The sequence below is a fragment of the Python bivittatus genome, unplaced genomic scaffold, assembly GCF_059951505.1.
Source record: "Python bivittatus isolate LINGU-HERP-01145 unplaced genomic scaffold, Pbiv_v1 ctg000330_np1212, whole genome shotgun sequence".
In the NCBI taxonomy this organism is placed as follows: domain Eukaryota; kingdom Metazoa; phylum Chordata; class Lepidosauria; order Squamata; family Pythonidae; genus Python; species Python bivittatus.
In genome coordinates, this window is record NW_028277058.1 from 6,157,939 (window position 1) to 6,176,320 (window position 18,382).

At 35.5% G+C, this 18,382-nt stretch overlaps 1 protein-coding gene across 7 annotated transcripts in view; it reads right to left on the reverse strand.

Moving 5' to 3' along the window:
• PLXNB2 (plexin B2) overlaps positions 1–18,382 on the reverse strand; it is a 303,826-nt gene that overhangs the window by 246,900 nt on the left and 38,544 nt on the right. For 5 of the 7 annotated variants that reach the window (XM_088141659.1, XM_088141663.1, XM_088141665.1 and 2 more), the window contains exon 2: positions 12,609–12,721. The exons of the other annotated variants lie outside the window; for them this stretch is intronic. The gene's annotated coding sequence lies outside the window, so the exon portion shown is untranslated. The remainder of the gene's footprint in view (positions 1–12,608; positions 12,722–18,382) is intronic. 7 annotated transcript variants of the gene reach the window in all.

The window sequence follows — 18,382 nt, forward strand, 5'->3', positions numbered from 1 at the left end:
GCGGGGGGAGGAAAGCTTCTTGAACTATGAAAAACATATCTAGTGATTTGCATGTTCACTTGAAGTTTCATGCCCTAGCTCAGTGTTGTCCAAACTTGGCCACTTTAAGATGAGTGGACTTCAACTCCCAGAATTCCCCAGCCAGCCATGCTGGCTGGGGAATTCTGGGAGTTGAAGTCCACTCATCTTAAAGTGGCCAAGTTTGGACAACACTGCCCTAGCTGAAAGGAATCAGTGGGTCTCTGCAGTGATCTGGATTCAAAAAGGGTAAAAGTGATTTGGAATGTGCATGGGCACACAGGCTGAATCTACCGACAACCTTTAAAGAAACCAATTTAAGTACATGCTGCCAGATCTAATATGCATGCCCACGGCTGCTTCAAATCACCTCCCTCCCCTCAAATCCATTTTACTATATGACACTGATAATTAGATGTAATCAAGTTCCAGTGGAAGCTAACTTCAAACTTAGTTGTTTTTACTGGAATTTACCCTGTAGTAATACCTCAATTGAGCAACAATTAATTGTGATTACTTTAGGTATGAAAAATGAGTCACTTATGTTTCTAGGCATCTATCCAAGGGACTTATATTTACAGATATGCCTCTTCAATCCAAGTTTTTGCTGGAGTTAAGTTCTACAGTATGCTTCAACTTCTAATTCTGACCAAGAAAAGTGCTTATTAGCCCATGCGCCATATAATGTTAACGCAAATATGCTAACCTGCTGCACAAAATGAGAACTTCATTAATCCAGGAATGCTCTCCCTTGTTTTCAGGAGGAAGAGTCGTATTAACTTTGATTGCATTTAAGAATTAGAAGTTAAAGAATTAACTTTGATTGCATTTAAGATTAGAAGACCCAGGTCTGATGGAATGGGCTAGTAATAAAAGTCAATAGACTAGTCATAAAAGACAAAACGGTAAGGCATCTACCATGTACTTTTGCAAATGTAATATAATAGGTATGGTTGCTTCATGAACGCTTAGGGAGAAAGGATAATCTGAAAATGTTGTTATGATGTAGCAATTAGGCCCACAGCAGGAAGGGGGAAAAGTTCCTAGTTCTCCGTAAGTGTTCCAAAGCAATTTCATGTCTTTAAAATAAAACGTAACAAAATGCTCATCTGCTCTGCTTTCAATCATATCATTTCACCCTAGAATGTAATTAGTAAAACCATACCCCCTACCATCATCCTCTTTCAAAAATAGTGATTAACACAAGCATCACTAGCAATATAGGAATACAAAGTGAAAACAAACTACGGGTCCTAGAAAAGGTAAAGTCCCTACTGCATTAAAATGCCACTGCCACCTACTACCTGCATTGCTTCAGTTGCAGAATTTTGATACTATAAATTGGCCAGATTCCTTGGGTTTTACACCCTGGGATCATGGTCATGTTAGAGATTGCTCCAAGGGCCTGAAATCTACACATTTTGCTTCTAAGCTGTATATACTACATATATACAGCTGTATGTATTATGTATACAGAGCTACTGTATTTTTGAGCACTCATCTAAGCCCTGTAGGACTACTAATTTGTATTTTGGCTTAATTAGGGAAAGCAGCTGCTATTTCAAGTAGGTGATTTAGCAGATATTAAAATAGCAATAAAGTATCCAATGGTTACAAAACTGGGATTCCCACAAGACAATCCTATTGGTAGCAATGTTGCCACCAGTCCTAGTTCTGATTAGATATGCTTCCTGGGTTTGACTCCTCCAACAATGGAGTTTAGGAACAGCATGGATTATCTGTTCTACCGCACTGCTACTACAAAGGTGTTTCAGTTGGTCCTGGGTTCTCTCTATCTGTAATGGTCTGTAAGAATGTCCTTGAGAGATTGAGAGACGGGGGGTGGCAAGGGGGAGCAGCAGCAGACTAGGCAATGGTCAGAAAAGAGGCAGCTTAGCCCACAGAAGCAATGGAAGCGTGACCAACATCTCAGAAAGGACCGTCCCTAGTTTCTTGGGCTCTAAAGGTGAGGGGGGAGAGACATACCTTCAGACTTGCAAGACTGATGTCAGCCCTTTAGAGGTAGCTCAGACAAGAAGCACCAACCATGAGTACTAACACTACCTTTATTGTAAGGTTACAGTAACAGAATCTTTCAAGTCTGAAAGCACATCTCTCCCTCCTCACCTTTACAGTCCAAGAAAATAGGGAAGGTCCTTTCTGAGATGTTGGCCACATGCCCACTCTTTCTATGGGCTAAGCTGCCTCTTATCTGACATTTGCCTAGTCTGCTGCTCCTGCTCCTCCTGTCTCTCAAGGACATTCTCACAGACTATTATGCTACCAGATTCACAAAATTATGCAGTGGGAAGGGCCCACTTAGCCCCCTGAATCCAAGCCCTGCTCAGTGCAGGACTATAAATTAAAACATCTTGATTGAAGGCTACCCGGGTTCCCCTTGAACATTTTCACTGAAAGATGGTTCACCATTTTCTGCAGTAACAGTCCCACTGTTGAAACTGTACTTACTCTCAAGAAAGTTTTTTGTTTTTCTATTTCTCAGTTGGAAACTGTCTTCCTGTAACTCATGGCCATTATTTCTGCACTCTCTGGGATTGTAGGGATCTTATTTTATTTGCTCCTGCCTGATTCTAAATGATTCTGGGTGGCTCACGGTACTTTTCTTGATCTTTTTTTATAGGATATCACTCTAGGTACTTGAAAAGTGCTATTATATCCCCCTCAGTTATCTTTTCTCAAGGCCAGATATATTCAATTCCCCTAGTGTCTCATCAGAAAACTTAGTTTTTATTCCCATGAACATCCTTGAGTTTCACGATAGAAGCAGAAAATCTTTGTTTATCATGTCACCACTTACAGTACAGTTGGACAATGTCACAGAAAAATAACCACGAAAATAAAACCAGAATGGAATTACGAATCTCTTTGGAAATGTCAGTCTGAAGTAAGAGTTGATAAAGGAATCTGCTTAGAAGACAGAGAAAGACAGGCCAGTTAATTAAAGTGAAGACAGCTTATTGGTATGAGAAATATTAGGTCCTGTTCCATAACTAAATACTTGTTTGCTGTTTTACTAGTAGTTTTCCACAGTTGGCATATCTTACTCCACATGCTGAAGTATTGAGCCAAACAGATAAAAAGAAGAATGTTTTTGAGAATCAGGAGGTGATGGGAACTGATTAATTTGGCATATTAAGAGATTCAGTGAACTAGAAGAGTGATTTACTCAGTTATCTCTAAGCATTTCTTGGCCACATCACGATCTAGTTGCAAAGCAAACCACTTTAGAAAATAAAATGCCTTCTGGGGAGCCATCAGTAGAATGTTCTGAATCAGAAGCACACAAAATCAAAAGCAACTGACAAAGAAGAAATGAATCTTCAACCATAGTGATTAGAAGATAAAAGAGAAGTGAGAAAAGCTGAGAATGGAAATAAGGGGAATAAAGCAAGTGATTAGACAAAGTGGTAACTGTAGGCTGAATTCAGACAATGAATGACCAAAGAAGCGCTGATAAAGAAGGGACATGACTAAAGCAAATCATCTGTAGAACAGGTAATGCTGGGGGGCAGTATATGGTGGAAATAGCCCTGAAGCAAGCGTCTGCAGGATTTTGACTTTATTTTTCATTTGGGAAGATGGCACTTTTTAGAGAACTGGGGGAACTTGGCAACAATAGATGTATGGTTGGACTAAGCTATGATTTAGGGAGATGACAGAATCTTACTACACAGAGTTCTACTGCTAGCAGTGGGGAATATAGAAATTTGGATTCAGTAGAACAGTTAATAACTACCCTGCCAGTGCATACTATTGGCCTAAATTAAAGTTGTTTAAAGTAACTAGGCTGTTTCAAATAGATAAAACTGACACAATCAAAAGGTCAGTAAAACAGTTTTAATACTCATCTTTTCAGTCTAGAAATGGAATAATCTAAAGAATAATTAGCAATTAATCAGTTATCCGAGAATCAAACTTGATATTTTGGATTTATACATTCCATGGATCAGACTAGGAAAACGAAAGATGAGTTTGACTCATCCAAGGTGGAAAACAACAAAACATTTAGATCAAAGTCTGGCTATATGGCTCTGACATGTAATTCACATAGCTGGAGTTCTGAGGTATCCATGAGGACTGTAGGTAGGAAGTGGAGCTAGAACAACTGCAAATTAGAATGGAAAAGTCCAAAACAGTGTAAATCAGGAAAAATACAAAATAGTGTAAACTAGGTATCTAACAGTTCAAGTAGGATGCATCCACACAATGTGTTAACTTGGCTACTGAATACATCCATCTTCTGGGTTTGCGTAATGCACTGAATTATAAAGTAATGAATGAGGCTAAGTTTTGTACTAAGCCACGAAAAACAAAAACCTAAGATTAACACTCACCAAGCTAAGCATATTTGGAGAATGCATCTTGATTTTTACTGACCTTAAAAGAAAGGCTACGACAATAAACCATTTTCCTTCACTTTTTCCCCCATTCCATTCCATTCCATTCCATTCCATTCCATTCCATTTCTTTTATTTTTCTTTTCAGAGTTTGAGCAGCAGGCTTTCCAAAGTCCAGAACCCTTACGGCTGCTTTCAAAACCTACCAGACCTCAAACCCACAGCTACAATGACAGTCAACCCAAATACTGAATTTGAAATCCAGAAAGTAGCTAATAGAATTGTTTTTTTAAAAGGCATGTTCACTGAACAAACACTACATCTAATTATACTTCAGAATTTGAAGTTATTTTCGTGTGTGTGTATGTATTGTATGTATATATATATGTATCTATATATCCACCATGGAACATTATATTTAGCATAGGATGAAAGTCTGAAGAGACAGGACATTGGAAAGCAAAATAAGGGAGGAGTATCTTGTTCTCTCATTCTAGATGTGTTTAGGTAGTTCTTATAATGACAAGTGAAGGGTAAGACAAGGCTATTCCAAGAACCCTTTGGATGACACAACATGTCTGTGGTGTTGCAGCATACAGTCCTTACATGGTATAGGTAAGCAATATAGGTCCACTTTTTATCTGACAATTAATAACAGTTCCCAGCATGGAAGAACAGGAAGGTTAGCACAATTGCATTCTGCTAACAGGTGGCATGTTACAAACTCTGGAACTAGGCTGCCAGTCACCAACTTAATGAAAAGCAGTACATCCATGTAATCCACTTAAACTTTAGCATGAAGGTTAGTCAGATACATTTATAGAAATTGCATAAATTCACTGAAGAGTAAGCACATAACATGGCAAAAGGACCTATCGAAATTTATTTGGCATGGGAAAAAACCAAGGATAAAAACTTAAATTATTACAAGATGCTAAAGAAAGAGGATTCGGTCTACCAGATCTCAGATTATACTATGAGGCTTGTGGTTTTATATGGTTAAAAGAATGGATCACATTAGAAAACCATAGGTTATTAAAATTAGAAGGACATGATTTAAGATTCGGCTGGCATGGCTTCCTATGATATGATAAAATCAAAGCAAATAAAGACTTCAATTGTCATTGTATTAGAAGGTCCACTTTTAGAATTTGGGGAAAATATAAACCAATACTAACACCAAGCCTCCCCCTCTGGATATCTCCCCAGGAAGCTTTCACCAGGCGAGAAAATATAGAAAATTATAAATGGTTGAAGTACAGCGATCTACTGAAATATGAAGGAGATAAATACGTAATGAAAACAAGGGAAGAATTAGAGAAAGATGGGCACCCTTGCCATTGTTTTATGTATACATAACTAAAGGAACAATTTAAATTAGACGTGAAAAGATATAGATTTACAAAAGAACCAAGCTGGTAGGATAGTCAAATATGTTTCGAGACTGATCACATGATTGCCAAGATATATAAAATATTATTACAATTAAAATTGAAAGATGTACAAATTAAAGATTGTATGATCAAGTGGGTAAACAATTTTGGATATAATATAATATTGAATATGACCAATGGGAAAGGATGTAGACTAGGGGAGTTAAATTTACATTGAGTTACAACCTGAAAGAAGGTTTTACAAAATGATGTATAGATGGTAAATAACCCCAGGCAAACTATCAAAAATGTTTAACAATACATCAAATATCTGTTGGAAATGTGGAAGGGAAATAGGTACATTCTACCATATGTGGTGGTCTTGCACAAAAGCTAAAAAAAATTGGACATTAATACACAATACTATCCAAAAAATGTTGGCAATAGATATAGTTAAAAAACCAGAACTATATGTGCTGGGTTTAATGGACAAAGAACTGGAAAAGAAACACGGAAAGCTCTTGCTGTATTTGATAACTGTGGCTCGGATTATTTATGCTTCATGGTGGAATGAAGAAAACATCCCAACAATTGAAGAATGGACTATTAAGACAATGGACCTAGCTCAGATGGCTAAACTTGCGGATCAGTTAAATGGCAAGAATATGGATGGTTATAAGAATGATTGGTGGCCTTTTCTTAGATACATGGAATTAACACAAAAAATAATGTGTATATAAAATGTAGTTGTCAAATATCTGATTAAACAGAAATAGAGGAGTATATTTACTGGCACTAGTAAAGATGTGAAAATAATGTATTTGTAGATACATTCACCGTTCAGACAGTTAGACACCCCACTTTTAAAATGTTCTGTTCTTTTTTTTCCTCTTTTCCTTTGTATTTTTCCCTCTTTACTATGTTTCTTCTTTCCTATGTATATATTGTTCTATGTTATACTTTTACGTATATATTGTTATAAGTTAATGGTGTTTTGTATGTGTTGTGCAATGTCTTACATGTTTTCATTTGTTATTTTTAATTAATAAAGTTTAAAAATATTTTTTAAAAAAAGAGTAAGCACATAACTTGACTTAACTAACCAAATAAGGTAATGCAGAATGAAAAGTGAAGGGGTGGGGGGTGGGGAGGAGGAGATGGTGGTGGTGGTGGTGATCATTATGTTTTCAGAATAAATCCATTAAAAGACTTTGCTTCCTTAACCATTTTTAAAGTAGAGTGTCAAGGATAAATACTTCAGAGCAAAATTTCTGGATTAAAGCAATTAATTGTAGGGAAAGTTGCAGTACATATTAAAAATAAATCTACATGTAGAGAACAATTTTCCTTTTAAAAACCACATTTTTTCCCCTTGTGGGAGCTACAGCAGTTCAGATAATTAGCATCTTTTTCATATTTTGCAACATCAAAAATTTTTTATTTCAAATATATCTCAAACAGGATCTCTGAATAATAATAACAAGGAAACTGAGAACATATAATTTTTCACAGATCACAGCCATATCTATATTTGTGCATGTCCACACAAGACAGTATACAATTGCAACTAAAAGTGGAGATTTATTCCTATAGGAAGTTTCCCTGCTTTAGTCTTTGATAGCATTAATTATTCTGTTTTTAATCACATCTCTTTCCTCTGAGACTGCTACTAGCAACAAGATTTCTGGAAGAAATCCAAAAATATTTAACTTGTTGACTCTGCTAGACATTTCTGCCATTTGAAGATCTTGCCTTTGTACTTGGCTTGTTGAGTTATAATTCAGAATTCTTCTCTTATGTAATTGAGCTTTAGAGCATGACAGGATCTACCATCTTTATTATGTGTTGGGTAATTCTACTTTATTACAATAATCAAAGATTTAACTGGGCCATTTTTTTCCCTGGTAAATTTTATCTCTGGCATTCTTTCCCCAAACATAACTCCAAAATAGTATGCACTTGCAGCTGCTGTGGGGATACAACTTTGTCCTATGCCCACCAACAGTTCCCCCGTCTTCTCATCTACAGTTTCTACTGAACTCAAACCAACTCAACATGCATGGGTTACGTTTCAGCTGAGATTTAATTTTTGAAAAGATGCCACACCCCCTAAACTACATCTTTCCAAAAACTAGATGTCAGCTGAAAAGCCTCCCATGCATTTTGAGTTGAACGAAGACTTGCTGTTTTCAGGAAGTGAAGGTGTATCTATGGATAATCTTTCAGTGGCCCAGGGTTTTAGGGTGAGGTGACAGAGACTTCTTTTCATTTATAATTAAAATTAATTCCCCTTTTGGCCAAAGCATGAGTCCTTCCCCAATTCGTCAATAACGTTAGGTAACTGGTCACCAGTTGCCCTTTTCTGACACACACATTATAATTTATTGCGGCAAACATTTACATGCATAAAGCAAATGCAACATCAGGAATAAGGCATGGCAGCAAATGTAAAAGAGAAAAAAAAGATAAAGAGACCATTCTCTATCATTCTGGATCAGAAACTATTACTTTTGTCTTTTCTATCCAAACTTTGCTCTGATGATAGGAAGGGACATTGTGATTGCCATGAAGCATCCCACAATTGTGCTAATTTCACTGCCCAGTTCCCTTATCATCATCATCATCATCATCATCTGCCAGCTGCAATTCAACACCTTTCTTAGTTTTCTATTGTTACTGCATTGATTAAAGGAACCTGATGACTTTTAGCATAGCCCCAGTTGTTTACCTTTTATTGAGATTATGATAACCACCATTACTCTGATGTATAATATGAGGTTTTATTTCAACTAAAATTCCATTTCTATGATGGAATTTAGTTCCTAACACTTTCAACTCATCTTGGGAAGCCCTTTTCTAGGTTCTATACTAGAAAATAGGTAAGTTAAAATACTCAAAATGCACAGAACAAGAAAATATTAAAGACAAGCATATTTGCTTCTAACAAAGTTACGGTTACATAAAAGAAACATCAGCCTAATTAATTTCATGCCAAACCTAGAATGAAATTAGCTATTTCAATTGCTTGTTGCTTGATTATGAAGAGCAAAGAAATATGGGTCCAGGGAAAAAGCAGTGCACATTACAGCTGCAAATCTATAGTCGCTTGACTGTGGGTTAAAGCCCATTTTATCTTAAAAGGCCTTTCTTCTGATAACACATTGAAACTATTTTTCTTAAAACAGTTTTCTAGGATAATAGGACTTCCAGATTTTAAAAACTGTAATGAGCAGTTTACATTAATTAGAACCACTTTAAACAATTCCCTGCCTTTTCAATGTCCTTAGTTTTAATTAGCTCCTATTCTTCTTTGGTTTCCATATTTTTGAATATCAAATCTGAAGAAGGGATTTATGTAATTGAGAAGTGTTGCCCAGATGTGTTATATGTTAGAGAAAGTAATATTATACATTAACAATACCTTCTTAGTAAGGTGCAGTTAAACAGTGTTTGTGTACTAAGCGAATTTTTTTGGTTGTTAAGTTAATATTTAGATATTTTTATTCTGTTTAAAGAAAAAATATTTTGGCTTTCTGACCTAGTTTATTTATCTGCCTTGTATGATTTGTCTTTCCTATTACTCCCTCAGACTCAGATTCAGCAATAAAGATTCTGCGCAAATACAGAAATATATTCTTGATACTGTAGTTAAGATGATTTATCTTGGCAGGCTGACTGACTTGACAGGAAATACATACTTCCAGAAAAGAAAAAAAAAAAGGAAAGAAATAATCAGTGCAAAATATGCTTGCTATTCGTTTTGGACATGGCTGGATAATCTTGCAAATCTTGTTTCAAATGAAAACTCACTTGCTACTCGTCCTATACTACAGAAAGACAAGATGACATACTAGCACATAAAAAGAGTGCTGCTAGATGAAATAGACCTAGCATAATTCTCCACAGCTGTGAACCATGTGTCTCAGTAATGCCTACAAACCTCTGTCGATTTATCTAACAGCCATCCCAATTGTTGGCTATCACCATATCTTGTGGCAACAGATTCCTAAAATCAATGATACATTGTGTGAAAACCTTGTCATTGGCTTGGAATTAGTTCAATGGGATCTTATAACTTAGGTTAGACCAGGAAGTTGAAAGTAAAATCTGGAAGAATAGGGTGGCAAGCTACTTCTGCATTGTTGACAAGAAAGTTATTAATGTTGCCATGAAATATATTAACACCTCGCAGTTCCAATGTCAAGTCTCCTTCTTCATCATTTGTTGGTACAAACTGTTTTTTTTAATTCATTTTTAAATTTTTTTAATTTCAAAAAGAAATTAAAAAATAACATAAAAGTTAAAAAATACAACAAAAAGAGAAAAAAGTTAATCTATCATTATAACAGTAAACAGATACAATTCTATATATGCTTATCTAATACAAATATTATTCAAGTATGTATATGTTATGTAACTATCATTTTTTTTTAACCCAGTGTATTTTGTATACATGAGTCCCATATTTCATTATACTTGTCCATACAAAGTCTATGTCTATAGGCAATCTGCTCATAAGTAGTAAGTGCAATCAGGTCTTCAATCCATTGATTAAATGGAGTCATACATTTATCTTTCCAGTGCTGCAATATCAGTCTTTTGGCCATAGTAAGGTCACAGAGAATCCATTTACATTGTCTGGTTGCCAAGTTCCATGTATTAGGTATATAGTTCAAAAGAATATTATCCTCTGAAAAGTTTAGCTTTTATCACACAATCATATTTATATAGACTACTACCTTCTCCCAAAACTTAGTAAGTATAGGACACTGTAAAAACATGCTTTACAGAGGCATTGTTCTTATTACATCTCCAACAAAATGCTGTTTTTGACAATCCTTTTCTATACACAGTAGAGTCCAATAAATTCTAAGTATCATTTTTTGTTGTATAAGTCATAGTTTGAGGTCCACTGTCACTCTTACTATAGAAGTTAAGACACTCTCCTATTGTCTAGGTAATACAGAAACCTCTAATTCTTTATTCCACTCATCCCTTAACATCTGCATATCAGATTAATTTATTGATCACAAATATGTATTCAAATTAATAATAGGGGTTTTTTTTAGTTTTAAAGAATTTAACAAATTATTCTAATATCTCAGGTGTCTTAGAAGCTGAAAATGCTACTGGTCCAAACAATGTTGTTAACAAATGTTGTAACTGTAAATATTGCCACTGGGTTACATCTAATATTTATCTCTTAACACAGCATATGTTAAAAATCCTTCTTCATTATCTATTAGCTGGTCCAAAGTCAATATCCCTGCTTCCATCCAATTTTTCTATATCATCATCTTTTTCCCAATTTTTAAAGCTGGGAAAAAGGGTCAAATCTTTTTTATCAGATATTACATTCCATAGCTTTATAACAGATGAAACTGTTTCCAGAGATATTAGTTTTAGTATATTTCAACCCTAATACTGCCCACCCAACCAAAGGTGTTATATATGTATATTCCAAAGTTGCCCAAATTGGAAAATTAACACCACTTGTTGGCTTCCAGTATTTAATACTTGACAATAGATAAGTATTATGATATAGCTCCAGATTCAGAAGACCAAATCCTACCTCATTAATTGATAATTGCATTTTCTGTAAAGATATTCTTGGAACTGAAATACCCTATAGAAATTTTCTAAACAATGAATTTATTTTATGAAAATATTTTCCAGAAAACTGGAATTCCTCTCAGAATATAAATGAATCTGGGAATAATATTCATTTTGAGAGTGTTCACCTTTCCCCAAAGGGTCAGATTTAATGACTCCCATCTATTGATGTCTGAAGAACCCTCTCCATATATTTTATTTATACTACATGTTGCTAAGCGAGTTATATCCTTTGGTATACAGATACCTAAATATTTAATAGATTTGATACAAATATGGAATTGATATTCCTTAAATGAATGGATAACCAAGTTTTCACCTATTGGCATCAATTCTGCTTTGGCCCAGTTAATAGAGTATCTGCTATTTTACTACAGGCATCTATCATTTGCATCAACACTAGAATAGTAGTGTGAGGTTTCGAAATAAATAAAAGGATGTCATCTGCAAATAAACCAATTTATGTTCAACTGAGTTGTGTACTAGTCCATAGATCTCCCTGTGTTATCTAACAGCACAAGCCCAAGGTTCCACACAAATGTTAAAACGCAAAGATGAAAGTGGACATCCTTGTCTAGTTCTGCTAAATAGTGGGAAAGTAGGAGAAAACATACCATTAACCTTTACTTTAGATGTGGGTGACTCATATAATACCTTAATCCATTTTATAAATTCCAAAGGAAATCCAAATCTATTTAGTACGGCAAACATATACTACTTATGTATTTTGTCAAAAGCTTTTTCAGCATCCAATCATAAAATTACAAATTGATCTTTGTTTTTATTCAAGTCTATTAAACTAACCTTGTCTGGGGGAGAATTTTATCCAAATTTCCTAGAATAAAGCATACACTATACAAATTTTACAAGTAGAACAACTACAGGCAAAGTGTTCTGATAAAATAGCACAAAATAAATTGTCCAAAGCCTAAGGATAAAGTACATTTATATATAATTATACTTTGGAATCTCTTTTTGATATGAGAACAAACCCAGTAGTAGAATAATAGCATTCACATTCTAGAAAGATGCATTCTGAGCTATCTTAAGAAAATGTACAATTAACAGAAGTAAAAGTATCTTTAGAAAAAGGTAAAATGTGAGAAAGAAAAATCAGGATTTTATGTAGTACCATGGAAGTATATCTGGCTAGAATTCTGGGCAGGCGCCTCCATGCTTAAACATTCATTTCAGGTTCAATTTGTTGTAAATATTTTATTTTTCTAATACTTCTATTAGAACTTACAGCTACAGGTGGACCTCGTTTGGTGACTGCCTCATACAGCCACTGTTCGCAGTTACAACAGTGATGAAAAAGTAACTTTGCAACCAATCCTCACATTTATGGTCTTTGCAGGTCTGTAAAGCAAAGAAAAGCTGAAGTAAGATCATAAGCACAGTTGTGGATTCACTTAGTGACTGCTTCGCTTAATGACTGAGTTGGCAGTCCCAATTGGGTTGCTAAACAAGGACATCATGTATTATTATGCAAGGTTCACTGAACCTGTTTGTTTTAAGCCAAAAAGTGAACCCATTGAGTATCCCAGTTCCCTTACAGTCATATTTTAAAATATAAATACAAAAATAATCTAAACAGAAACTTGGATTTCTGTAATAATGTTATTAATTCAATTTATAAGTCATAATTGACTGCATGTTGCTTCTCTAAATTTTATTCTCAGCAGATATGAAGATCATGGTCTAGACTTGCAGGTAATTTCTGACTGAAAAATCACATGGCATTCAGCTTATCATATAACCTTTTATTTCAAATTAGCATAGTATTTACTTACTTTTTTCACATTTTATAAAGAGAGTACATTTCAGGAATCAAAGTAATGCCAAAAGATAGCAAATATATAATGCAAATTGTGGAAAGACACCACCAGTGGTGTTTATCTGCCTTTCTAAGGTGATATGACCCTTAAGCTCCTTACCCTCAAAGACTTTATATGCTGAACTAGCTGCCCCTGTTTTAGCTCATTTGGTCAAGAGAGAGATTAGTTTTTGCTGCTGTTTTAATTCTGATTCATTGGAGAAAAGAAAAGATCTGAAATGTTCAAGCTTAAGTTCACTTCTATTCAGTTTCCTTAACTGCTTTTCTAAGGAGCTATTCTCCAGCTCTGGCTTGTTGAAAAAGTCTGATATTCTTGAGTTGTGTACCCTGAGTCACCCTTGTAAAACAGTAGATCAAAAGATTTTTCCATATTGCAGCCAATACTCAGATTCAAACTCTGGATAGTTTAATGCTTATCTAAAAGAATCTGACAAAGCTGTAGGATTCATTATGTAGACTGAGGATGAGATGGTTAGATAGCATCACTGAAGCAATGAGCATGAAACTGAGCAAACTCAGGGAGGCAGTGAAGGACAGGAAGGCCTGGCGCAATATGGTTCATGGGGTCACGAAGAGTCGGACACGACTTAACGACTAAACAACAACAACACAACTAGTAGAAAGCTATCAAATGGTAGGATTAAGCACATAATACTGAGCAGTGTTTCAGTGGTGGGGAATATTTGGTGAGGAAATCTGACAATTTGATTAAACTTATTTTAAATGTGTGTGTGTGTGTGTGTGTGTGTGTGTGTGTGTATACATATAAATATTTCTTGCTTCCCTCAATCCATCAGAATGGAATGATTTCTTTTTCTTGCAACTTTCTTGCATGTCATTCAAAGTATCAAATCTAGAGGCTTACTTGATTATGTATATTCTATCATCTACTTATATTCCAAAATATAACTTAATGGTTTGGGATTAGAGCAATAAAAGAAAGAAAAGTGTTGTCCTTGGAATCAAAGGAAAACAAGCCAATCTTTTCTTTGACAATAATGTTTTGAGTGAGACTAATTTTCAATGCAGAAATCAAGGTCTGGCAAAGATGTACCCATCAAGAGCACATGTCCCTAATGGAGTAAGTTGGTTTGATAAGTTTTGACACATTTATTGTTCATTTCCCTGGAGACATGCTGGTTGACAGTGCGATTTATAAATTCAATTCATCATAGTTCTCATAGTTGTATTACTCATAATGATAAGAAGATTCAATAACGTTGGCTGCCCCTATTCAGCAGCAACTCTCTAATACACATGTCAACCCATCATCTTCTGGCATATTCAATGGTCATCAAACCAACATCATCCATACAGCAAACATTCTGAAGCATTTAAAAGTAAGAATAACACTGCTGTGATTTCTGGAATGAGATCTTTAATGTTTAAGTTTTTAACTCTATTCTTTTACCATGGTGTGCTCCTTATTATTTTTCTTTGCTCTTTTACTTTTATGGCATTTTGTAAGGCCACCTTGAATGTGATTTGGCAGAAAGGCAAAATATACATTTAAAAAAACAGATGAAAACCAAAAGCACAGCAATATTAGTCTATTCATGTAAAAGGAAAAATGGCTTGATGCTGCATGTATGTGATGGAATAAAAGAATTAATTATTGACCTTTTAAGAAATGACAGGATGAATGATACAAGGATACATTAATAAGATCTGGCTGGCAAATACTCTCTTAGCTGAAGCTCAGTCTCTCTTTCCAGCTTTCTAGTGTATGCAATCAGATCATTTTTAATTTGCTATACAGAGTCAAGGTACCAATAACATATAAAACCCAACCAAAGGACTTCAAAGGGATCCCTCTTCCCACTGAGCCACTACTTGTAATTAACTGTTGATCTGAGATGCATCTCAAAAGGATTTTTCTGAAGCTTTTCTTTTTTATGGCTTTCCTTCCCCCTGACATTTGGCACTTCCTGTTTATTTCATTTTTGTCATCTGAAAAGCCAGCTTCAGTCCACACACATTGCTGCCACTATGGCTGGTACCAAGCAGTTGTTCCCTTCCCCCCACACTATCCTTACTAATAAGCCACTCTACTTTCACCATCCTTCCGAATTCTTCCAAATATCCTGTGTTCCCTAACACATGCTTCTTTAAGAACAGTTAGTGCTTAATTAAGTGCCTGTTGGCAAACATAACCTAATCAGCATTCCTCCTTCCCAAGGAAATGACAAAACAAAAATTAGAAAGTTGAAGGGTGCTTTCTCAGACTACCAGTTCAACATCAGTCATAATGTACATGGAGTCATTCCCCCATGTGGTCAGGGTGCCCTTTGTAAGTTTTTAGGCCTCACACTACAAATGTCATCTGTTTTCTGCCCTACCTCAACATTTTTAGCAATTATAGTCAGATGTGCTCCAAGGACCACAAAACAGGGCTCAAGGGTCACACATAATTATAGTGTTCAATGTTGCCCACCCATGTTCAAAAATGTGCCTACTGGCCAACTAGCAAAGAACAGAAGTATCTAGAAGCTCCAATAAATTCTTGCACCTACAGGGAATTTGTGCTTAAAAGCACAGCAGTTTTGATTGATATAGTACTAAACTTTTGATACTGCTCACCTCTCATTATCTTGCACCCAGTGGGTATAGGGCATGCCTCACTGTAGAAAACCAAAGGTGACTAATGTCAAGCAGTTTGATTCTTTATTTATTGAATGAACACAATGAATTCTGAACATGCATACTTGAAACAAATCTAGGAAATAAAGATGAGTAAAATTTGGTCTGTTGGTGAGCAAGAATACAGTCAACTCCTGGGGGAATTTCAGAAGTATCTGTTGAGAGCACTGCTGCAAATCCAGTGATAGTTAGCCTGTATTTGTAAAAAAAAAAAAAAAAAAAAAAATCTGGAGAATGCTGGCCAAGCTCTATTACCTTCAGAAAAAATATAGTATTCATATTTGTATTTAGTATAGAATAGTATAAAATAATTCAATAAAAAAAAATCAAAGGTCTCCTTCAAATTGAGTTTCACTACTGTAACTTAATAGACATACTCATTCCATTTTCCTGGCAATATTATAGGAAATGGTTTAACGTTGTCTTCTTCATATATGATCTTTTAACTTCATAGTTTGGAATTTTATGGTGGTCTCCCATCTGAGTCCTAACCAGACTCAACCCTAATTAGATTTGGTCAGTCAAGATCAGGTACGTGCTGTTAGTTAGCTGACCCAAATAGTCCAACAGACTTCCCAATTTTGCAACAAATGTAATTTTCTAAAATAGTGTACCTAGGCATCTGTTCCTAACCACAGTACTGTCAAAAGAATAAAAGGTGCATTGTGCAGCCTTGATATAAACTCTTCCATTTGTACTTGTGTTAGAGTGTTACACACAACTACGTAAGGAACAGAGTTGGTGTTGTGACATAGCGATGCACATTTTGTCACTTGACTTTCCTTGGTTCCTGCTTCAGATGTCTACATAGAGTACATAATCAAAAGTTTGTTTGGTTTTTTTTCATATAATTTGTCTTAACTACAGAAATTGAGGTAGAGTTCTTCCTGTTCTCCCTAGCATCTCTCTCAACCCCAACACCCTATTATATTGCAATTGTGATACAGCTTCTGATAGGAATAAGTGCAGACAACACAGAAGATTGAAGTCCCAAAATCTTCACTTAAATTGTCTCTTTTCATTACATTTAAATTCACAATGTTAAACAAATACAACTTACAGTACACTGCCTGTAAATTTATTTTAACTATAAGTTAAAAGTGATTAAAATGTTGCATCTGCATTTAAACAGTTATGAATATGAAGTAGAAAGTTTTCATATCAGAAGAGAGGGCTATGTATTCCAAAGAGCATGAGCAAAGGCATGATTTTGGCTCTTAACACTAGATTGTTGCCAGATTAGGACACAGAATTTTAATTAAATCCTACTAGGAAGCTGCAATGAGCAGAAGAGAATGACTCAGAATGGTAATTACTAGCAGTCGTCGGCATGGAAGTACAAATTTAGAAGCCATGCAGGTGTTACTCTTTTACGAATGCCTCCAAAAATTATAATCAGACAGTCCTCTAGATAATTTCACTGAGAAAGCTATAAAACTTTGAAATGCATTTCTAAGATGTCCCAAAAGAGGCATGAAAATGAGGCTATGCTTAATGCTACCAAGCTAATTGGCTGTCAGTGTTCAAATACAATTCCCTTCTAGTGGAAGGCAAGGTGTCACTGACGTGTCACTCAGTGGCTGTTTTTCTTAAAGGGAGGAGATATTTCAAGCCCACTTTCAGGTTTGGTTGAATTGTGACATTTATATAACACAGATACATTCTTCCTTTTAGACTTTTTTGGGGGGGGGGATGCCTTTGAGTTACCATTGACTCCTGGCAACTGCCTGGACTAGTCCCTGCAGTTTTCTTGGCAAGATTTCAGAAATGGTTTGCCATTGCCTCCCTCCTAGGGCTGAGAAAGCGTGAGTGGCCCAAGGTCACCCAGCTGGCTTTGTGCCTAAGGTGAGACTAGAAATCGCGGTCTCCTGGTTCCTAGCCTGGTACCTTAACCGCTGCACCAAACAAGCTCACTTTAGACATATTAGTTTTCCAATATTGTGAAAGCATTAATTGTTAATACCCCATCAAAATATATATATATATATATATATAGAGAGAGAGAGAGAGAGAGAGAGAGAGAGAGAGAGAGAGCGAGAGCGAGCGCAGAAAATTTAAGGGAATGATGGTGAATACATATAGAACTCTCAGGAATGCAGATATCACAACTAGGAAGAGGAATTAATTAGTACAAACCATCACAATCCCACGTTTCCTCAAATACAAGGAACAGAAACATATAGCATATGGCAGCATACATTATGGATACAGACACGAAAATGAGTTTTCATGTCTTGCCAGTTATACAAGACAGGAATACTGAGGTTTTGTTTCCCGAATATGTTTATAAAACCCATTTGCCTGTTTCTTGTCATATTCCACCTAAAAAAGTTAATGCACAGAAAATGTTACATATCTACCAGTTTACATTGTCAAGTAAGTAACGGAATGACTTTCAGACATGTTAAAAATGTACTCCTAATTCTAATTATTTGTAACTGCAATTCACAGGACTGGAATTTTCCTCTTAGAGTGTTTTAATGGTCCTTCAGTTATTCATGAAATCACTGAATGACAGAATGTTGCTAATTTTGCTGGGGGAA